The sequence below is a fragment of the Sylvia atricapilla genome, chromosome 19 (assembly GCF_009819655.1).
Source record: "Sylvia atricapilla isolate bSylAtr1 chromosome 19, bSylAtr1.pri, whole genome shotgun sequence".
Lineage (NCBI taxonomy): Eukaryota > Metazoa > Chordata > Aves > Passeriformes > Sylviidae > Sylvia > Sylvia atricapilla.
The window spans coordinates 4666908-4688579 of record NC_089158.1 but is presented as its reverse complement, the minus strand read 5'-3'; the positions used below and the strand labels follow the sequence as shown (position 1 = coordinate 4688579).

General features: G+C 45.9%; 1 protein-coding gene across 1 annotated transcript in view; it reads right to left on the bottom strand.

The window, feature by feature from the left end:
* EXD3 (exonuclease 3'-5' domain containing 3) overlaps positions 1 to 21653 on the bottom strand; it is a 246180-nt gene extending 224527 nt beyond the window's left edge. Inside the window, exons 1-2 of the mRNA XM_066332574.1 lie at positions 21551 to 21653; positions 18151 to 18216 (exon numbers count right to left, since the gene is read on the bottom strand). The gene's annotated coding sequence lies outside the window, so the exon portion shown is untranslated. The remainder of the gene's footprint in view (positions 1 to 18150; positions 18217 to 21550) is intronic.
* Between the last annotated feature and the right edge of the window lie 19 nt (positions 21654 to 21672).

Sequence of the window (21672 nt, the reverse complement as noted above, 5' to 3'; positions counted from 1 at the left end):
TTTTGTTCTCATGGTTCCAGAAAAAGAACTGACACAAGCACACCCAATTAATCCATTTCTGTAAGCAGAATCTGGACATAGATGGTTCTGGAAAGCTTCAGGAAGCACATGGATTTCCAATATCCCAGGCACATGGCTCACCACATTTATTGGTACCTCTGCAGGATTTGGAGAGATGAATGCTGAGTTCTGGTGGAGGCTGTAAGGGAGTTCAGATCTTGCTCTCCTTTCCATGAATTTCAGCAGTAGATGCTGAGACAATGCAATAAATCCTGCTCTCTTTAAGACAGTAAAATCATCAGGCATTAATTGTAGCATCCACCAACAAACTTCTCTAGGTCATCTGCCCAAAGGCAGAAAAGAGTAAGGCTTCAGTTAAATAAATCTGCTGAAGCCCTCCATGCTTTTTTTCATTATTTTAATCTGTAGCCCAAACTAATGAAAAAGAAACTGAATGTGTATCTTCCTCTACATTTAATGCTGCTGCTTCTTGAGGAGTTAATAAATATCAAATGAATAGAAGAGCTTTGAGTCTGCCACCAATATGGAATGTCATTTAAATCCTTTCCAGTTATAAGAACAATGAAAGCATGTGCCTGGAAAGGATTTCAAGGAGCCATATCCTTTTAAACTCCCACAGCTCTTTGGTCAAGGGCTCTCCAGGGAATTTGGCAGATTGGCAGCACTGGGAACATCCACGTTCTGCACCCGGCCACACCGAGCAGTGGGGCAGGAACACTGCCAGAAATTACAGACCAATTACAGGCCTAATTACAGAAATTACAGGCCTAATTCCGAGAGAGGGCTTAATCTTCAGCAACAACCAGTTAAGTAAAAAAAGATTCTGATCTCCATTTTAACTGGACTGTATTAACCAGAACTGACTGTGAGACTGTCACCCAGCAAAGAAGGAAAGTTTGTTGGTATAAACAAACCCTTTATAGAATTTCCAGGCCCCACTGATTCCAATATGCTCGAGGTCCCTTAAAACACCTCACATCATTCTGCAAAATTTACTTTTAAATCTTGAAGGTAAGAAATACTTGAAAGAAATACAGGTTTGGGGGCACTATTAGGTCAGGGTCAAACCTACCTGATGTCCTGCATTTAATTGTGTTTTCCATTCCTTTTGCTCTGTTCAATATAAGTGGATATTTCAAAAATGCACTTTATTTCTATCCTGCATTTACTCCATATCTCAATTGTTAAATTAAGTAATGGAGTGATTCAGCAGCTTTGGCGTTGCTGCATTGTTATAGCTCCAGAAGGCAGGATGGATGTACTGGGGAACACTCAGGAAGACAAGCAACACTTCTGCCAGTCACAGATCAGTGAAAGAGTACCTCTATATTACTCTCTTTTTTTTTTTTTTCTTCATATTCTTTTGTATTTTTTAATGTTCATGAATGCTCCATAATCCAAGACTGCATTTTATGAATGCTTATAAATGACATAAATATTTCCTGGTGAAGAATCTGGATGAGCTAACAAGAAATAGAAGATATCCATCTTCCAGAGGATGAAATGGAGTTTCCATCTAGAGATGGTTCAGTGGCACTTGGGAACCTGCCAGGTCCTTTCTGGCCATTAGGGGACCAGTAAGAATAAATGAAGTTTTAGGAGCACCAGTGTACACCTGCTTATTCCATTACTTTGGCAAGGATGGGTCCAAAACTACAAGAAATCTCCTTTCAGACCTCAGCTCACTAATACAGAGCACTTCAGCCATCATTTCCAGAACAGGCATGTCCAGTTCTTGAAAGTCACACTGACACATGCACTGGTGACCAGGGAAGGGTGTCCTCTCTGCCTCAAAACCCACCCTGGGCTCACTGAAACAGATCCAGGACATGCACCTACTGAATCATTTCAGCAAAATTCTGGCTAAGAGATATTGCACGATTTGTCAGCTAGAATGGACTGGAACCACCTCAGTACAGCATCCTGTTGTATTCCACAGTTTCCCACTCCATGCCCAGGGCAACAGAGTCACCAGATTTGCTTTGCACCCCACTCTACCTTGGGGGTTCTGGCAAATCTCCTTGTGCCTACGGCAGAGTTTGGTTTGTCCATGGTTAAACCACATCAGCTCCTTGACAAGTGCTATAACAACAATACAGGGAATGGAAACCAATGCCAGAAGAGGCAGGAAATGGGGAAAGCAATTTCCCGCTGTTTACTAAATAGAAACATTTGAATTCATTGATTTGGTTTTAGCCAGGTCCTTTTTTGGCAGCGTATGCTGCCTCATTTTCTCCTCTATTGCATTTAAGACATCTCTTACAGTTAGTTCTGTTGTCAAAGGACACACAAGAGCCTTCATTTTTGGATACAACTCATGCCCTTTTAGACTGGTGCCCAAGACACTTCTCCCTGCTCACTGCACAGATCCTGGGCTGACCAGCCCTGTGGGGCACAGAGCCCCAGCAGATGTCAACCTTCACTCCCTCACAGGGACTTCTCCCTCCCTTAATCCAAAACTACAGTGTCTGGTCTCACCCCAGGCAATGGGAGGAGATGCAGGACTCAGGGCTTCACTCACAGACCCATAAGCACTGCAGTTCTCCTGGCCTGGAGCACCAAAGGGAGAGCTGGCATTTAAAACAGGACCCAAAAGAGACTAAAAAATCCAATGGAACACCACACCACACACACAGGACAGCAGCACAAGCCAATACTGAAACATGTGAACACAGCAAGTTGATTCCAAGCTATTTTCCATACTAGAAAAGGCATAAATCATTATAAACCAGGCTTACAGAACCCCAATAGCAGGACTGCAATGCCCTTGTGATATGAAATTGCTCATAATTTCACAAAACTTTATCTCAGTGGATATTTCCTTGATGGAAATTGCAGACTGAATTACTTGAGAAAATTCCTTCATAAGTATTTCCTCCATTTCTGAAACACCTATGTTTTCCATACCCGGATGTGGCTTTGCCATTCTCATTAAAGTCTCTGAAAATCAGGCCAAGTTGAGAGCCCCAGAAAAACCTTCATTTGCAACTACTCAGTGAAGAAAAGCTAGAAGGTGAAACTTAAGTTTCTTTGGGGGCCCTAAATTCCTCTTGCAGTCACAGCTATTGGTTTCACAAGGTGCTACTGAACAGATTTCCTTCATCACACTTGTGCCCTGCATGCCAAAATGCAAGACTAGGTGCTGATCACATGATGGCATTTAAGGTCATTTCTCTCCCCAGCAGCTACCACAGAACATTGCTGCAGACTTATCATCATCATCATCATCATCAAACCTGAAAACACACCAGGGCAGAGAATCTAAATCCTTGCTCCTTCTGCCACTCTGGTCTTTTTAGTGACCAGCAGGTTCTCACTTTTCAGCTGAAAGCTGACCTCAGCCAAAGGCTGGCAGATCACAAGTTACCAAGTCTCTCCCTCTGTCACAAAAAGCAGCATCTGCACCAGCACATCTTCTGCAGACTCTGGCATGTAAACACGGCCAGGGTTCTCACCCCATCACTAACAAACTATGTTTTTGGTAATATTTCCTTTGAGGAGACTCTTCCAAGTCACCCAGATTCCCTGAGCATCTCTCTTTCTAGTGGGCATTCTGGACAGCTTCCCTCAAAGGAAGTGCTAAAAATATTAATCTGCAAAACTGACTTGAATTCTCATACAAATTCTTTCTCATTTTGATGGCCATCTTCTGATTTCACCTCTGAGCTGAGCCTGAACAAATCCCCACGTGCTCCTGCCACACTGTCACAGGGTGATCATGCATCAGCAAACTCTGTGGGGTTCTTCTGGAGCATCCCAACATCCCAACGATACACACCACAGAATCAGTGAGATGGGAAAAGACCTGGTCCAGTGCTTGGCAGCCCTTTCCATGAAAAACATTTTCCTAATATCCAACCTAAATCTGCCCTGGCACAACTTGAGGGCATTTTCTCTTGTCCTGTCACTTCTCACCTGGGAGAAGAGACTGACCAAGAAGCTCAAGAAGCTCCTGTCAGAGAGCTGTAGACAACAACAAGGGAAAAACAAAGTCTTGTCTCCATCCTGCTTTTGGTACTTTGCACCGACTAGGAGATGTTCGCCAGTTTTAGCCAGGAATGATCAACAGGCTCCTGGAGCATCTCAAGGTTCTTCCCGTACTCTGCTGGATTCTAGAACTGTTTTCTTCTTGTACATAAAGGCCACAGACTTTGCTTCAGTACTGGGCTCCTCTAACTTCACCCCACTGTTCCTATTTCATTCACGTCTACAGGTGATGGAAAAGTTGGGAATTAGAAAGGAGACAAAACGAGACCTAGCACCATTTGCACTCCCAAATAAGCATGTTTTCACACAGATGACAGGGAGCAAACATCCTCCATGTCAGGGCTTCCAGTAACTTCTTCCTGCAGTGATAAAACACTTCAGTTCCCCAGACAGAATCAAAAGATGAGGCAGAGTTTTACCCGTTCCATGGGAAAAGGTGAGGGCACGTGGGCTGAGTCAGGAGACAGAGGTGACTACTTCTTCCTGCCACTTACCCCTTCACCAACACTTTTATCTATGTCGAGTTTACAAGTGCCTTGATCAACATACAGCACATCTCCTCAGACCTGGCTTTCTCAGCTTCAAGAGTGAAATTAAAATCATCCTTGAGGAGGCCATCTGTGCAAAGCAGCCTATAGGAAATGGAGCTTGCACAGATGGGACTTATCACACACTCCCTCGTGTCATGTCAACACACCAGCTTTGCAAATCTGCCCTAAATAAATCAGAACTGACAACACATTCTGTCTGAGGCCAGCAGGGCTGTGTAAGCCTAGCATGTACTTGGCAGGGGCTGGATTGTTCTCTCCACTTTTAACAAACAACTCTCTCATAAATGGAAAACTTGTGAACGTTCAAGTCTTGTGCTGTGTTCAAATGTCTGGAGGATTGTGTTCAGCAAAGTCTCCTGGAGGGATCAACTAATTTGCCTTCAAATTCCTAGACATGAAGCTGTAGGTTGCTTAAAAACTAGCAGGACATGACATGGCCACCTCACAATCCACAGTGGGGACAGACTCTGGTCTGGAACATTTTCTATTTCCATTAACTCTTCACCAACACATAAAAATAACACTTTAAAGATGTTTATTTTTGCAAGTTACATTAGGTGAAGAATATAGCTGAGCAATATGGCTGAACACATATGGAAATGCTTAAGCAGCAGCAGCAGCAGCTCTATTTTCTGTCCAAGCAGTCTGTGGACAAACACAATAAACTGGAGTTACACACATGAAAACTCAATGTACTATAGGGAAAAAAAAAGACAAAAAGGTGTGTTTTCATAAAAAACCATTTTGTTGTTGTTGTTGTTGTTGTTTTTGTTGGGTAAGAGGAGCATCTGAGAGAGGAGGGAATACCTTGAAACAGGCAAGCACAGAAATAATAAAACGCAGTTCAGGAGAATAAGGCACTGAAGAGGAGCCTTCCCAGGTCAGATCACACCTTCACCTGGCCAGTGCCCCTCAGACAGTGGCCTAAGGAGAGAACTGGGGGTTGTGTACCCAGCTCATCCTGTGACTCTACAGCAGCCTTCGGATCTGACTATGCCAAGGCTTCAGATATCCTCGGACTTTGTTATTTCTCCATCCATTGCCTCCCTCAGGTCTCCTAAGAGTCCTCTATCATTCCCATGGTAACTGCTCTCTGGTATAACACCTTCACTGCTAAACTTTTTCTCACCTTTTAACCAGTCACTGGTTTGCTAAAGGACATTCTCTTATCCCCAGGAAAGCAGCTGCTCTAAGGTGCTGTGACAAAGGGCCATGTCAGGAACTCTTAGAAGATCTGAGGACACCATGCACACTGGAACACCCAAATCCAGATGTTTGTCCTTGGAGATTCCTCAAGTGCAACTTCCTTTTACAAAAGACATGCTGACTTCTCCGCAACCATATAAAATCAAGTGCCAACTCATTCTGATCTATATTATTCTTTTGACAACGCTGCACAATACAAAGCCAGATTTCTGTCTGCTGCTCCCCAAGCTCCATGGAACTCCCTTGCAAGTTGGCATATCAGCCCTGTCTGCTTTTTACCAGGAGTGAGGAGATTTTAACTGAAAGGTTGTATACAAGTGTTAATTATTGAACTGTTCCTCTCCTGACTCCTTCCTGGGCTCTGACATCTTGGTCTCTGCAGGCAGGTATTGCTCACCGTGCTCTTAAATTCTTAAATTAGTGTTAGAGATGATAATGCAATGGTTGGCTCTCACAATTAAGGGATGAATATTATGTTCATTCTGGCTGAGTCCTGAGATCCTGGCACAGCCTGAATCTATCACTGTGACTGCTTCAGCCGTGCCTGGCAGAAACCATCATGACCTTCTGCATGCCCGGGTGAGATATTAATTCTTCTATTGCACAGATGAAACTTGCAGAGCACTGATCCTCTCCCAAGTGAGAGAAAAAGACAGAGTGAAGACACATAGAGAAACAACCAAGGTCAGTAAAGGATAAGTCAAGTTCCAGATGGGAGTCGAATGAAGAGATGCCTCAGTCTTAGGCTGAAGTTCTTTTGCAAGACCATGGTGATGGACTGTTGGTACACTAGAATATGACTTTAATTCATGAAAACAGCATGGGGGGATGGAGTGCTCAAATTGCAGATATGAGCAAAGTCATTCATGCTGAAGCAAGTAGATGCTGAAGTAGCTGTGATCTCATGAGAAGCTTGAACAGAGAGGAAGATGAGAGTGATGAAGACTCTCTGTCCCCAGGGAAAGAAGACCTCTGTTCCCAGGGATGAAGATGATCTCAGAGACAGATAAAGAAAACCTTTGCTTTTGAACAGCTCATCCTTAAAATAGCACCCCATGAGTTTGACATGGCCCATGAATGCAGCTGTGGGAAGGCTGCATGAGCTGGGAGAAAGTTCACATAAGCAGATTTCTGGGCGGCTGCTGTTTGTGAGAATTGAAGCCACGAGAGAACTGTTTTCTTGTGGAGAAGTCTCCATGAGATGGCAAAAGAGACTCCTCTCCCTAAAAGAACTGATGAAAGACTATTTTAAGAGGTGGTCAACTGACCTAAGTCCTAAGGTTTTGTCCCTGTACATTGTCAATGGGAAAGAAAAGAAGATTGTGGGGGGAGGAGAAGTATTCTGAAGGTTTGACTCTGATTCTTATTATTTTTTTTTCTTTCAGTTCTGTTTAAATAAAACTTTCTTTATACACTTTAAGGTTTTGAGCTTACTTTGCTCTTCTGCTAATCCCATCTCACAGCAAAAAAGGAGTAAATAATTCTAGTGGGTGCTCAACCCACCACATTTTTGGTGCATTGGCCGGGAAACTCAAATTGGTGAACTAAAACCACTACACCTGGTCTCCATGGGTTTCTTCAAGCTTTTGGACAAGTTTCTTATTCCCAGCATATTTGGGAAAGAACTGTTACTTTTATACTTTCTAAAAGCCTTTAGAAGTGTTTATTCTTTTCTATCTTCCTCGCTTGGTCTTGACTTCAGCTTTTGGAAGGATGCCCCTGCCTCTCCAGCCTTCCTTCCCTGCTGCTTCACATCAGAACTTCTCTCTCTCACAGTAATTGATAGAGTTGAGGCATTTCCTCTGCAGCACAGAGTCTTTAAATCAGCTTCAGCTCCCTATGAAGGTTTCACCCTTGTCACCGCTCCTTTCAGTTTCTTTTTAGCCTGCTGTCTCATTCTGATATATTTTTCCTTTGCAAATTAAGGGATTTCACTTCACTGAAGTTTTTGGCTTGGGTTACTTCTGCAGGGTCTGTAAGTGCACTTGTGTTCACTGGCAGTACAATTCCGTATCAAGTTCTGCACAGCTCCCAGAAGAAAATCAAAATTATCTTCCCTCCTCTAGATTCCTTCACCAGATGTTTCCCAGGATGTCATTCTTGGACTGAGGTGCCAGTTTTCTCCCATTGTTTTTCCTGTTTTAAAACTCCATACTTATTATTCTATACTTTTCATATCTTGAAAAGCAGGTATTTCAACTTATTGCTTGGTTTATCATACTGTGTTTTCTCTTTGTTCTACAGAAAATGTGAAAGCTAATTATGCTTCAAGAAAGGTAATTAGCATTTAGCTATTATTCATCTTATAAATGCAGAATAACTGTTTGCATTGCTTCTATTTTGTTGTTCTTAATAAATACATAAACATCCAGAAAGATGAATCCACAGGACAGATCCAGTTCTGCTCATACCAAGGAATTAAAAATAATTGCTCTCTTTGGAATTTCAGAATGAAATATATCACTGAATGAAACATTTTCTTTAGAACCTCAAAGAAAAGCAAGAAATGACAGGACCTTGCAAGCAGTTTATTTTCATTGCTCACTGAATAATAACTGCGACAGCTATTTAACCCTCACTCAGCTCTTCCCGTTGATGTTGATGCTGATCATGTTTGACACCTCAAACCAGCACATCAGTAAAAAAATAAGCTATAACTGAAAATAAAATAAAATAAAATACTTCTCTTTAAGTACTATTTTGTTTTTTAAACACCTGTTATAGGAATAATACTGCTGTCCTGGTTTAGGGCAAATTTTGGGAGGAAACCTCTGAGTGGGGTCCCTCTAGAAAGCAAATTCAAGTGGCCCGAGCTGGTTCAGGAAAAAAATTCCTAAGAGAAAAGTGGAAAAAACCTGTTTGTTCAACAAGCAAAGGGCTCACAAGTATAAAAAAAATATGAATAACATTAAACAATAAAACCTCTCGCCGTTCTGAAGAGATATGGCAAAAATGAGAAAGTCCTTGCTGTGGGTTGTAACTCAGCTCACCCAGTGTCCTATCAGTCCCTCCAGCACTGGAAAATGCCATCCTGGGCCCCAGTGGGCCACAGGTGTGAGCTCCTGGTGTTTGCTGGGTTTTTCAGTCCAGAGCAGGTTTAAACAGTTCCAAGAGAAAGAAAAACAATAGTCCAGGGAGCTTCTCTGCCTCAGCTAGCTAAAAACTAACTAAAAAGCAAAGGAGAGCTCTCTCTCACTGATCACCTGTAGACAACACATTCCAAGAGCAGAATGTGGAGCAGTGAGTGCAGTTTCTGAAAACAAACTGAGCTTCTTCTTTCCCCCTTTCACTCTCAGAACCAGTCTTAAAAGCATAGAACTCAATATCCACCATAAACAGAACAGACAATTGGGGATATGCCTTTAACTGCAGTGAGAAATGTGCAAGGTAAAAAAATTGCTGAAGACCTGAATGTTGGACAGAATGGTACAGATGGCATTTTTAGATCAAAGGCTAAATTCTCAAAGAACAAAAGACAAAGTTACTGCAGAGAGAACAAAAAGCATCAGCCCTTATATTGCACACACTCATTAAATGTCAGCTGGCTGTACAGAGACGTTTGAAATGGGATTTAGGTACCAGTCAATATTCAGTGCTACTGTTCCTTCAGCTGAGGGCCCTATTTCGCTGTCTCTGTTCCTGAAGCTGCTGAGGTTATGGAGACAATGATTCCCTTACTGTACTTGTACTTCTGTGACAATCTCCTGAGCTGGAAGGGACCAACAAGGACCAGAGAGTCCAGCCCCTGTCCCTGCCCAGAGCCCCACCAATCCCACCCTGGGCATCCCTGGCAGCGCTGGCCAAAGGCTCCTGGAGCTCTGGCAGCCTCGGGGCCGTGCCCATTCCCTGGGGAGCCTGGGCAGTGCCAGCACCCTCTGGGGGAAGAGCCTTTCCCTCATCTCCAGCCTGAGCCTGGCCCAGCTCCAGCTGTTCCTGTGTCCTGTCCCTGGCCCAGAGCAGAGGTGGAGCTGCCCCTCGCCTCACCAGGAAGCTGTAACTGCAATGAGTCTTCCCTCAGTCTCCTCTTCTCCAGGTTGAACAGACCAAGTGACTTGAGTAAAAACTACTCTTCTAAATCACACCAGAGAAGCCACAGAACCTGTCAGGCCATTCTCCAGCACTGACTCAGCACCAAAAGGAAAACTTTGAGCCTGCAGTTACACATTTTCCAGGGTTTGAGTGTACAGTATTCAGTCATGAGAACAGAGAAAGGCAAGATCCCAGCAAGCCAGACCCCACCACCTTCTACAATCTCTGTTACTCAAAGGAGTACTCCAAGGATGGGCTTTCCATCATAGCTCTGAGCAGGCTGTCAGGACAGTGCCTGACCCACCCCACATTGACACAGAGCTCTCCTGTTCAGGATTCCAGCTGCATGTTCGAGCTCACACCCTCATTTCCCATGGATCATCAAGCCTACCCGGTAGGATAACACATACCAAAGGTGGCAAATTAACATCAAAACAAAGCAAGACACCCTGGGAAACAGGTTTGTGGTAGAGGGGAAATGTTTTACATCATCTCCCAGAGTAAGCTGATGGAATTCCCAGTGCTCAGGACAAGGGAATTGGTAATGAGAGAGAAATAAATTCCTTCACCTCTGGGTTGAAATCCAAGTCAGGCTGGTAGTAGCCAAGACCCATTAGCTCAACATCTGCTAGTTGTTTGGCAGCCCACGTGAAGTGAGTTATATTCCTCAGTGTCCACATCCCAGTCCCGCTAATTGGCACCACATTGGCAATCTAAACACAGAGGTTAAGGTCTGAGCACACAGCAGGCAGCGACTCCCAGATCAGGCAGATTCAGTTTGGAGGACACATGTGATAAATTATACTTCTGGTGTATGGAACTCAATTTAATTGCCCCGCCATCCTGTCCTGCCCTCAGAATAAATTTGTATCTCCAGGCGAGTCAGTGAACTGTCAGCAATTCCTTGCCCAGCACACTGCTCCTGCAGCAGCAGTAAGACACATTATTAGGTCCATTACCAGTCAAAACAACTTAAACAACTGCTTAAATTTTTAGCAAAATGCTGCACAACGTTAAGTTAAGTATGAGCTGAAGTGTTTGGATAATAGTTACCAATATCCATAAAAACAGTACCTTTCCTTCAACTCCAGTTTTTAATGTAAAAATGCAACACTCACTAAAAAGGCAATAACTATATAATCTTACGGATCCCAAACAAAAAGGCTCTTTTCTTTTTGTCTTTCCTTCTTCTTCAGCTTTCCAACGAAGAGTGCACAGGACTAAAGCTGATTTGAAAACACAACCCATTAACTTTTAGAGAATTATTCTTTTTATTGTACCATGGTAAAATGTTTCTCTCTGAGGACAAAAAAAGTAGTTAGCTCTTTATACATAGTAATAAAAGAAATTTGATTTTTCATATCATCTGAATATTGCAGCATAAAAAAAGGTCTAAACTATGAGGGAAGGTAACTCATGTTACAGTTTAGAAACTGTTCCTGATGTTTACACATCACTTCAGTTTAAAGAACTGCTTATGATGGGAACATGATGAAAGCTGTTGAGCATGAAGGGAGATGGAAATGAAGCCAAAAGAAGCATCTTTGCCAGAACTCTACAAGAAAAAAGAATCAAAGTCAGTTAGTCTGGGAGGGACCTCTGGAGTTTTCCAACCTGATCAGCTGCTCAAAGAATGGCCAACTTCAAAGTGGGGTGAGGTTACCCAAAGATACTGTAGATGAAAGCACAACCTAGTACAGCTCTGGAAACTATTCCATTCTAAACTGTTCTGAGAAGCAATAGGGCCAGCAGCTATCAGGAACAGGGATACACTTCAGAGGAGACAAACCTAATCTGAGCACCCAGTATGACCAAGGGATGAAGAATTTCAGATGCTAGAATGCACACTTGAGGCCAGAAGACTCTTGGAGAGCTTGGAAAGTCCAGTCCTCCCAAGATCTGTGTCTTATTTTATCTTACATTGGAGAAGTACGCTCAGCCTGTGAGAAAAAGGCAGCAGTGACATAAGGGCAGTGTGCATGAAAACAAATCCAACCCCCAGTCTGCATTCCACAGCCAGGCTCAAAGGAGGGGTTTTCCTTCTTGTGCAAGGAACACTAGAACAGTTCACAGCCAGGGGGTCGACTGTCTCTCAGCTGCCTCATACAGGAACAGCCTGCTGCTTTGGCACAGCTCTGCCAGCACTGCCTGAGCTGCCTCTGCCAATACTGCCTGGCCTGGCTCTGCCAAAACTGCCTGGCCTGGCTCTGCCAGCACTGCCTGAGCTGCCTCTGCCAATACTGCCTGGCCTGGCTCTGCCAGCACTGCCTGGCCTGGCTCTGCCTGCACTCCTTTCCTGACCACTGACAAAGCCAGGCCAGTCTGACTCCCACCAAAAGGTGCTGCCAGTCCTCAAGGTCTGCACAAGCTGTTGGGCATTCTGTCTTCTTTTCTCCTCCTCTGCTCTGCCCTCATGAGAACTCATCTGCAGTGCAGTGCCCAGCTTTGGAGGCCTCAGCTCTGAAAAGACGTGGAGCTGCTGGAGCCAGTCCAGAGAAGGCCAGAGAGATGCTCCAAGGGCTGCAGTTCCTCTCCTCTGGAGCCAGGCTGGGAGTGTTCACCTGGAGAGAAGAATTCTCCTTGGAGACCTTAGAGCACCTTCCAGGGCCTAAAGAGGGCTTGTAAAAAGAGGGAGATGGATTTTCTATATAGGCAGGATACAGGGAATGGCTTCACACTGCCAGAGGGTGGGATTAAATTAGATATTAGGAAGAAATTGTTCCCTAGGAGGGTGGGGAGGCTCTGGCACAGGGTGCCCAGAGCAGCTGTGGCTGCCCCTGGATCTCTGGCAGTGCCCAAGGCCAGGCTGGACATTGGGGCTGGGAGTGACCTGGGACAGTGGGAGGTGTCCCTGCCATGGCAGGGGGTGGGACTGGATGAACTTTAAGGTCTCTTCCAACCCAAACCAGTCTGAAATTCTGTGATTCAAGATGGACCAAAGGATTTTATCTCTCCCATAGCTCCAATACCCCTGTCAGGGTAACCCTGTATCTGCTTCTGGCAGCAAAGCCATAATCTTCTTTTCCCCTTCATTGTTTAAGACTTAAGGGAGGAACTTTTTTACTCTCTTCTATATGTTGAAGAGTAGAATAGGCTCATGCCACATTTTTAAAGTGCCAGACCAATTCCTTCTATTTTAAGACATGCTATAAGCAGCTTCATTTAAAATCACACCACTGCAAATGATTCTATTGACACTTGAGGCAGGAGCTGCTGTGCTGACATCTGCAAGAGAATTAAAGGGGACTGTGATGACTACCTGCATTAGCTGGAAGAAACCAGGCTGGCACCAAAACCATCAATACTAGAACTGCTCTGCCTTTGGCCACATTCAGGTCCCAAGCTGCCAGTTCAGGAGGTGCTGAGGGGATTCAGCACTAACTCCTGATGCTGCAGGACTCTGAGGGGTGACAGGGCCAAGCAAAGGTTATCATCATGTGAGCAGCTCTCACATGCACTTCTGAACCCTCATGCAGGTATCAAGCAAGCATTTATACTCAAAATAAATGTTTTCTCACACCAAGTATAGGAATAATACCAAACCCATGAGTTTCCTGAGAGTAATTCCTCTCCATTCAGAAAACAGGAGGGGTCCAAGAAAGAACTTCTCTGCAGGGGAGGAAGGCAGGAAGGAAGGAAATGTGAATTACATACACCTCTAGATAAGTTCCCCTGTAGAAAAAAGGAAGGAAATTAGAGTTAACTAAAAAGAGCATGTTTAGCATCACTGCACAAGCTGGGGAAAAAACCTCAGAAATCCTGGCCAAAGATAATGCTGCCTCCTCCTGTCCCTGCCAGGCTTGCCACAGTCACTGCCCCAGGCAGAGGGCAAAGAGACATTTTTCACCCTTTTAGAAGCACCACCACTTTGAAGTTACAAATTATTGTCACCATTTGATGATCACCTCTCCCTATGTCATTCTAGGTTTCTTTGTAATATGGCTGTTAAAAAACATGTGTTTCCACTTTTTATTATTATTATTAAAAAAGGATAACTCATAACTGAGCAGAGACAAAGGCTCTGTTGATACAACAACATATGGATTAAATCTGAAAGGAGAAGGAAAGCTGTTCTAATAAACTGACAATCCTGCTCAGAGGCCTTATATCCAGATTAGTGTAATAAATCATGAGGAAAGATTTCTCTTTGGCTGAAACAACCATTTATTTAGGCATTGAACAAGACTATTTTAAAATTGCTCTGGACATTGTCCACAAAGGACTTTCTTGGTTTTTGTTCTTGTTTGTTTGTTTGCTTTCTGTTCAGTTTTAAGCATATACCCAAAGTTCTGAATCTGCTTTACTTAAAAATGGTTACTTTTTGGTGCTTAAACCTCGGACAAGTCAGCCAGACAGCACCACTGGGCTCCTACAGAAACAAGAGGGAAAAAAAAAAGGAAAAAGTGGTTCTTGCTCCATTACATCATCATTACATTAGGCAGAAAACTGCCCAAAATTTAAGCTTTCCCCATTATGCTCCTCTTGTGTGTTTTTACAGTTGTATTTGTTCCCTTAACCTCTATTAGCAGGAGCTTTTTCACTCTTTTTTAAGCAGGAGACACTCTGCACTATTGCTGCCTTCCCCTGTCACACACAAATTGTCCCACAGTGGCTTCTGAGCCCAGCACAGAGTGTCTGAGCCCTATCACAGTGTCCCTCTAGGGTAGGTTACCAGCAGGGAGGGGCTCCAGAAACCCCAGAGACACCACCAGCCCTAAACACTGCCCACAACCAGCACTGGGCCTCCAGAGCCCCCTCTGCAGCTGGGAAAAAAACAGGGCTGAGCAGAACTTGAGTAAAACACTGAACTCTAACACTAAGAACTTCAACAATGTTTGTTAATAAAAATCTAATTAGTACATGGAGTTGATTTCAGAGCTAAAGCATCTACTGAATCCTTAACACACTGTGCTGTGGGGACAGCATTGGCCAGCTCAGGAAAACATGTCACCACAGAACACAGCTGGTCTTCAAACAATGACAAAATCCAAAACATCCTCACCATGAAACGGAACTTTCAGTTCCACAGAACTGTTCTGTGAGAAAATTTCCAGGAGGTATTATTCAAAACTGGAAGAAAGTGTTTCCTACAAGCAGGATAGAGCTCCTCTTAAATATGTTCTGTAGTGTCCCTGGCTCCTGGATTAGCACGAGTTTTTAGAACACCCAAACTATGGTAAAACACAAGAGGGATCTGGATATGGGATGGAGGATAACACTAAAGAGGTGAAGATTTTGGCTGAAGCCTCTGCCATTCACAGTGTCAGTCATAAAGTCACTTACAGAAATCACAAGAGTACAAGAAACACTCTTCAAACCCATTAAAAACCACAATCTTCAGTCCTACAGACGAGATAAGCATCTGTGGGATGCTTATCTGTGGGATGCTTATTTAAGCTCAGCAACTGTTTTTTCTCTCTGTCTCACGGAGACGAGTCCCTGTGTATTCCATTCCACCTTAAAATCCATCTGCCAGCCAGACAAATAAAAGGTTCCTTACAAATTCCAGCTGATGCAGTCACTGGGAACCCATCCCAGCCCATGGACTGCTGCTGTATTCCCAACTCCGTGAAAGAATCCAGGGGCCACACATCAGCCCCGATCAGCTCTGGGCTGCTGTGTCCCTCTCCAGGAGAGCAGTGGGAGCTGGAAGGTGCAGAGTGCCTGCTTTTGTTCCAGGGCTGCTCTGCCAGCTTGTCCAGCCCAGCCCAGAGCTGCCTGCAGGGGCTTTCACCCTGTGCCATCAGCTGCCTCACAGGCTGCAGCATCTCCCCAAGTGCTGCTTCCCACACACCTGCAGCCACCCACGTGGCTCCTGCTGCCTGCTCCTGTGCTCTCCACAGAGGGATGCTGGAGAACCCCTGAGCAGAAATGGCTCCACTTTTATTCTATCCAGGCAACCCCTCTTTTCCATAAAAGCTACCAATGGGATGGAAAGTTCTGGGGGGGGGGGATAGAAAAGGAAAGTGCAAAAGGAGATTAAAAACTAGGAGAGGAAAAAGAGGGCCAGACCAGGACTTTTTCTTATTATTCTGCTGTGATTGTGGAGAATGAAATCTCGTGGCCAACAGAGTTCATAGAAGCTCTGCGCAGTGATTTAGGACTCCAAAGAAAGTGCTGTCTCCTGGCTGAAGCACAGAACCTGCTTTGACAAACACTGCTGTGGTCAGTGTCCTTACCCTATGACAATAAAGCTGCCCCTTGGAGTGCAGCTCCCTGGCAGGACACTCACGGCAATCTGGAAAGAGCTGGTCAGTCAGAGGGACAGCTGGCTCTGTCCACAGCTGTCCCTGCCCTGTGACCTGTCACATCAGCCCCACTCCCATCCTGGAGAGGCCCAGGAGGTGACAGAACCCAGCCACCACCTGCAGCACTCCCACAGCACCAGGAATTCAGAGGCTGAGTGAAGCCATACCTTAAAGCTGAGGTTTGTGCCCTGCAGGGATGGCTCCAGCCAAGGCAACACAGGCTGGGCTCTGCCAAGCCTCCCCAGGCTGGGGATGAGTCAGTGCTAATTGCTCAGACCTGGGTCCCACCGGTTTGGTTTGGTTTTCTAAAGGCAAAACAAGATATGTTTGGACAAAGGTGAGATTATGTTTGTGTTTACAGACAATCTCATTCCTGCATATAAAGAATGTTGTTCCTTGGACAACAAACTAAAAACATCAGGAAATCAAAAGTAATGCAAATGATCTGGCTCTATAATCTTGCCAGAACAGAAATGCCACTAAAGCAGTTTAACAATAATCATGTCTTAAATTTGACTTCTCTGACTCCTGCTTTGTTCAATAGTTTAATTATATTTTCTAAAAATGCTAAACCACTTCATATTTCAAAGCACATTTATATGCATTGATTCATTCTCCCAAGGTAAAAATCATTATCCTGTTTTTGACACAAGGAAAGTGAAAGGAGACACAACAAAGTATTTGTCAACGGCACAGATAAAACTGGTGGAAGGGCTGGTACTAAAACCCAAGAGTTTCGGAAGCACCTTATATTTCTATCACAGATTTACTTTTTTAAATACAGTAGCAACCAAAACAAAAATCCAAAATGGATATATATTTAGGATCAGTGCAGTTTATGGGGTAAAGGCCCCAAGAAAAGCAAGTTCATTAATTCACATTTGGAAAACTGCAGTGAATTCTCTAACTGTTGCTATATTCCATATAGAGCACAAGCATGAAATCAGCCCAGAGCACAGGCAGTCTTGCCTTGGATCACCAACACCCACGGTAATTCCCACTTTCTGCTCTGTGGGCAAAGGACGTTTACAGCAGCATTTCTCTGGAAAGCTGGTGGGGAATGTGGCTGCTCAACTCCCTGGGTGGTTCCAGAGTGCCCTCTAACGAGGCTGCAGCTGCATTTCACACACACAGGGACACCAGGAAAACCCAAAATGAGCTTTGTTTCCACTTGAAAAGGGTAAAGCAGATGACGGACACTAACTGGTGACTGCTCTTGCACAGATATTTTATACTGCCCTGCAGTGTGCAAACCCTCGTTGGTAGGCAGCAGAACTATAGAAAGAGATGGGAAAATTTACAGTTCTCCCATTCCAAGAGAAGAAAGAATGCTGAGTCAGATGAAAGTTAGCCAGTACGACCTTTTAAGATAAACTGAGTTTTACAAAAACTGTAAGGAATTTCTGGGTAACTTTTCAATACATGATGTAGTTAAATCAAACTTAACAAAATAAGTGAATGCCATCAATGAAGTTCACAACACAAAAGGGAATCTCCTTGAATATATTCCTTAATACATGGTGTACCATAAAATACTGACTATTTGGTCTGCACCCAGGAGTGGTCATACAAACTGCAGTGGTGGAGCAGGACTGGCTACAAGTTCATACAGCAGTCACAGGGTTTATTGCCCAGTTCCCTCTCACCCACCTACATAAACTAACAAACCATCCAGCCAACCAAAGTTGTTCTTATTGAGACACAAACCCCAAGCTGATCCTCAGAAAAGAAATTCATAATAATAATTTGATAATTTAATAATCTCAGCATCACACTGTCAGAATGTTCCTTGCCCTTGAAGCTGTACCTACAGCTGTGCCAGGAGAGCAGAGCTGATCAGTGTAGGCTCAGAAGGTTCACAGTAACTCCTGTCTCCTCCCTCTCCCCTGTCCTGCACCAAGGCATCCCATTTAGGTGTCCCTTAACACCCCAGCTAGGAGCAGGAGGGTCAAATGATCCTTTCCCAAGCTCCCACAAGACAGAATGCAAAGGGGCAGAAGTTCCTGAAGCTCCACTCCCCCCATCCTGCCAGATGTGTGTCAGAAGCCTCTGAACAGACCTGGAAAACTCAACCCAAGTGGCAAACTCAGCCCAAGTGACAAACTCACCCTGACAGAGGACGGTGAAGGTCTCAGCTGCTGAGGGATGTCTGGGGACCCCGCTGCCACCAGGAGCTGTGAGGAAGCAAAGAGGCCTGTGAGCACTTGTACACCTGGCCAGTCAACCCCTCGGCCCCACGGCCCCCAGCAGGCACCTGGCTAATGCAGGCTGGGAGACAGACATGGCTAGGCATCACATTCTTCCCTGAACCCATCTCACATACTTGCTAACTTCTTTACTTCTTGCTAAGCATCTTTATTGTAATGTTAAGATCACGAGGTGCAATGAGGGGAGACCTCAGAGCAATCTGCAGCTCCTCCCCAGGGAGCAGTGGAGGGGCAGCACCAATCTCTGCTCCCTGGGACAGGAGCTGGTCCAGGGCAGGCTCAGGGTGGATTTCAGGGAAAGGCTCTTCCCCCAGAGGGTGCTGGCACTGCCCAGGCTCCCCAGGGAATGGGCACGGCCCCGAGGCTGCCAGAGCTCCAGGAGCCTTTGGCCAGCGCTGCCAGGGATGCCCAGGGTGGGATTGGTGGGGCTCTGGGCAGGGGCAGGGGCTGGGTGATCCTGGTGGGTCACCCCAGCTCAGGGGATTCTATTGTTCCATTTAGGTCACCAAAGACTAAGAACACCTTACCAATGCGATGGACCACGCAGGGAACCAGCACCTTGATCCACACGGGTTATCCACTTCAACAAGCACAGCACCCCCAGGAAAGTTCCCCTCCATGCTTAGAATGGCCCAGTGCCCATCACTGCTCACAAACAGCCCTGGACAATGACACCCTCATGCACAGGTAAAAAAAAAAACCTGCTCTGCTCTGAAAGAGCCAAAGACTCCCATCCTCTGGGAAAACAGCTTTCCAGACTTCCAATATCCCACACATACACATGCCCTTTCCTTTTTCTGCAAGATTTTTTTCACATGTTTATCACTGACATCTGCCATAGTTCCTCCAACACTGTATCAATTTATTACACATTCATACAGGTGAGAGATGAACATGTGAATCTGCAGAATGTTCAACCCTTGGCACATGTCCTGTTCCTCAGTTCCTCTGTGACCAGCCCTCCTCCGGTGCCCCTGGTTACCAAGGGAGCTGCTTGAGGAGGCTGCCAGAGCACCAAGAGCCCTCAGAGCGCTACAAAAAATATATTTTTATTTAAAGACAGGTTACAGAGACTCAGTAATTAGCTTTTGAATTAAATAACTAAAACTTGGTTCAGAAGAACACTCTTAATTCCAATAAAATGTCTCTGTCATTAGCCCAGAGGTGCCCTATGTCGTTCTCTCTCCTCCCAGGTTACATCACTGCACACATCAGAAAGTTATTTAATGCATGTTTGAGTAAATTATTTATTCTCAGGAGCAGCTGCTTTGGTTGTCTGAGAATAGCTGAGCCTCTGTGAGCTGGCATCCAGCTCTGCATGAGGATCCCTTTGCAGCACCTCAGGGCTCAGAACTCCCAGCACAGGCAGCACTCTCTGCTGCCTCTCTCCACACTGCCTCCGGAGAATCCCACAAGTTGCACTTGTCCCAGCTGTGCCAGTTGCCATTAGGAGTGGAAAGGAGCAATCTGAAGTGTTCAGTTGTGTGTGTGCCCGTGCTCTGTGTGAACAGCACTGACCTGAGGGACTCTGTATGAACAGCACTGCCCCAACAGAGACACCAGTGTTCTGCACTGCTGAACCGCAACCACCAGCACAGCTCTGTCCAGGTGAGTGGCAGCATTTCTACAGGCAGCACTGCTGCCTTAGGAACTCCTTTCTGATGGAGCATTTACATTCCAGAAGATGCACTTTGCTGGTTTTGCCCCAAATGTTCAAATCTGATTGTTTCTATTGCTTGCACAAAGTGGTCTGGCACCTGAGACTGCCCAGGAGTCTGCTCTGAACACACCTTCAGCGTTAAGATCCTTCAGCTGAGGAGACCCCAACTCTGAAAGGCCTTCCCCTCTTCCCAAACTCCTCCTGTAATTACCCTCCACTGCTGGGAAATTGGGTCACATTTAACAGAATTTGTGTAGCTCTGCCTCAGTTACCAGATCCTGCTGTGTGCTTTGGAAAGGCTGACAGGACCCAGCTGTGGGATAACTTCCCACAGGCATGGATTGCCAGAGTGCCTGAGTCACTACTCAACTGTCTTCTCTTAAATGGGCCTGAATAAACTCAACTTATTCAGGCCTTGTTTTCCAGAACCAGAGCATTTTTGTGGCCTGCCCTGAACTCCCCAGTATTTTTCTATCTCACTGGAGAGCTCCTGGAACCAGAGATGCCCTGGTAGCCCGTTCTAACCACATGCACACATGCGGCTGCTACATCTTGATTTTCTTTAGAAAAACTGAAAACCACACGAGCATTCAACTCCTCCCCCACCAGTGCAGTTCAGATTGTGCCACTGATGCACCTGCGTCCTGCCAGTCCCCCTGCACCAGCGGCTGTGCTGGGGAGCTGTTGTGGCATTAAGATCCTCCTGGCACATGGAACCACCGAGCCAGGCAGGCCAGGCCACAGCAGCAGCACCTTGTCCCTGCCAGGTCCCCTCTGTGCCAGCAGGGACCCCGAACAGCAAAGGTTACACCCCAGCTTTGGGCTCAGCCAGCACCTGAGCCAAGGTGTGGAAGCAGCTGGCTCCCACCCATCCACGGCTTTGTCCTTAAACTGTGCATGGCAACACCACCTTGTTTAATTAACTCGTCAGGCTGCACTGAAGTCCATTTTCTCGGAAAATACAAGTACGTGGCTCTAAGCATTCATCAGTTGACTCAGACATACGCTGAAATCCCGTCCCGAGAACGAACACCAGTGGAGGAAATCTCCTTTCCAACCACACGTGGTTTAACTTTTAATCTCTCCATTCATTGCATCGGCAGCACCTAATTATACAGAAAATGTTACCCGCTCGTTTTATTACACTCCTGCTGCTGACATCACGTTAACAAACTTTCTTTTCTAAACTCTATTTTCTCTTCCCGTGTGCGGACAATCCTCGCGGTACTCCCAATTCACAGACTCTTCTTTCCCGTTCTCTGTAACATTTCAAATCAGTGGCAGGGAGCCCAAGCAGTCTGTTTCAAGCCGAAACCCACCAGTTCCCCCGCTGTGCGGGTGCTGATTTCTTTGGTTTCTGCACTGAAGCGGCTGAAGGCCGATTGAGCGCGGTGAGCCCGCCCCGCGGAGCTGAGGGAGCAATCACGGCAAGTTGTGACGCGGCTCTCCCCGCCCCGCTCCCCGCACGCCCGGGCTCCTGGCCCAGCCCCTCGGCCCGGCCCGGCCCGGAGCGGCTCCGTGCCGCCATGCCCACGCCCGGGGCGGCCCCGCCGTGCCGCTGGCCGCTGCTCTCGGTGTCCGAGGCTGCAGGGGCCGGGCCCGGCGCCGGTCCCTGGGGCCCGCCCGAGGACAGGGACTGACCTGGCACCGCCTTCCCGCCGCTCCGCGCCGCGCGCCCCAGCGGCCCCGGAACCTCTGGCGCACGGCGCCGCGCCGCCGTCGGGCTCCTGTTCCGGGACACCGAAGCGCAGCGCCGCCAGGGG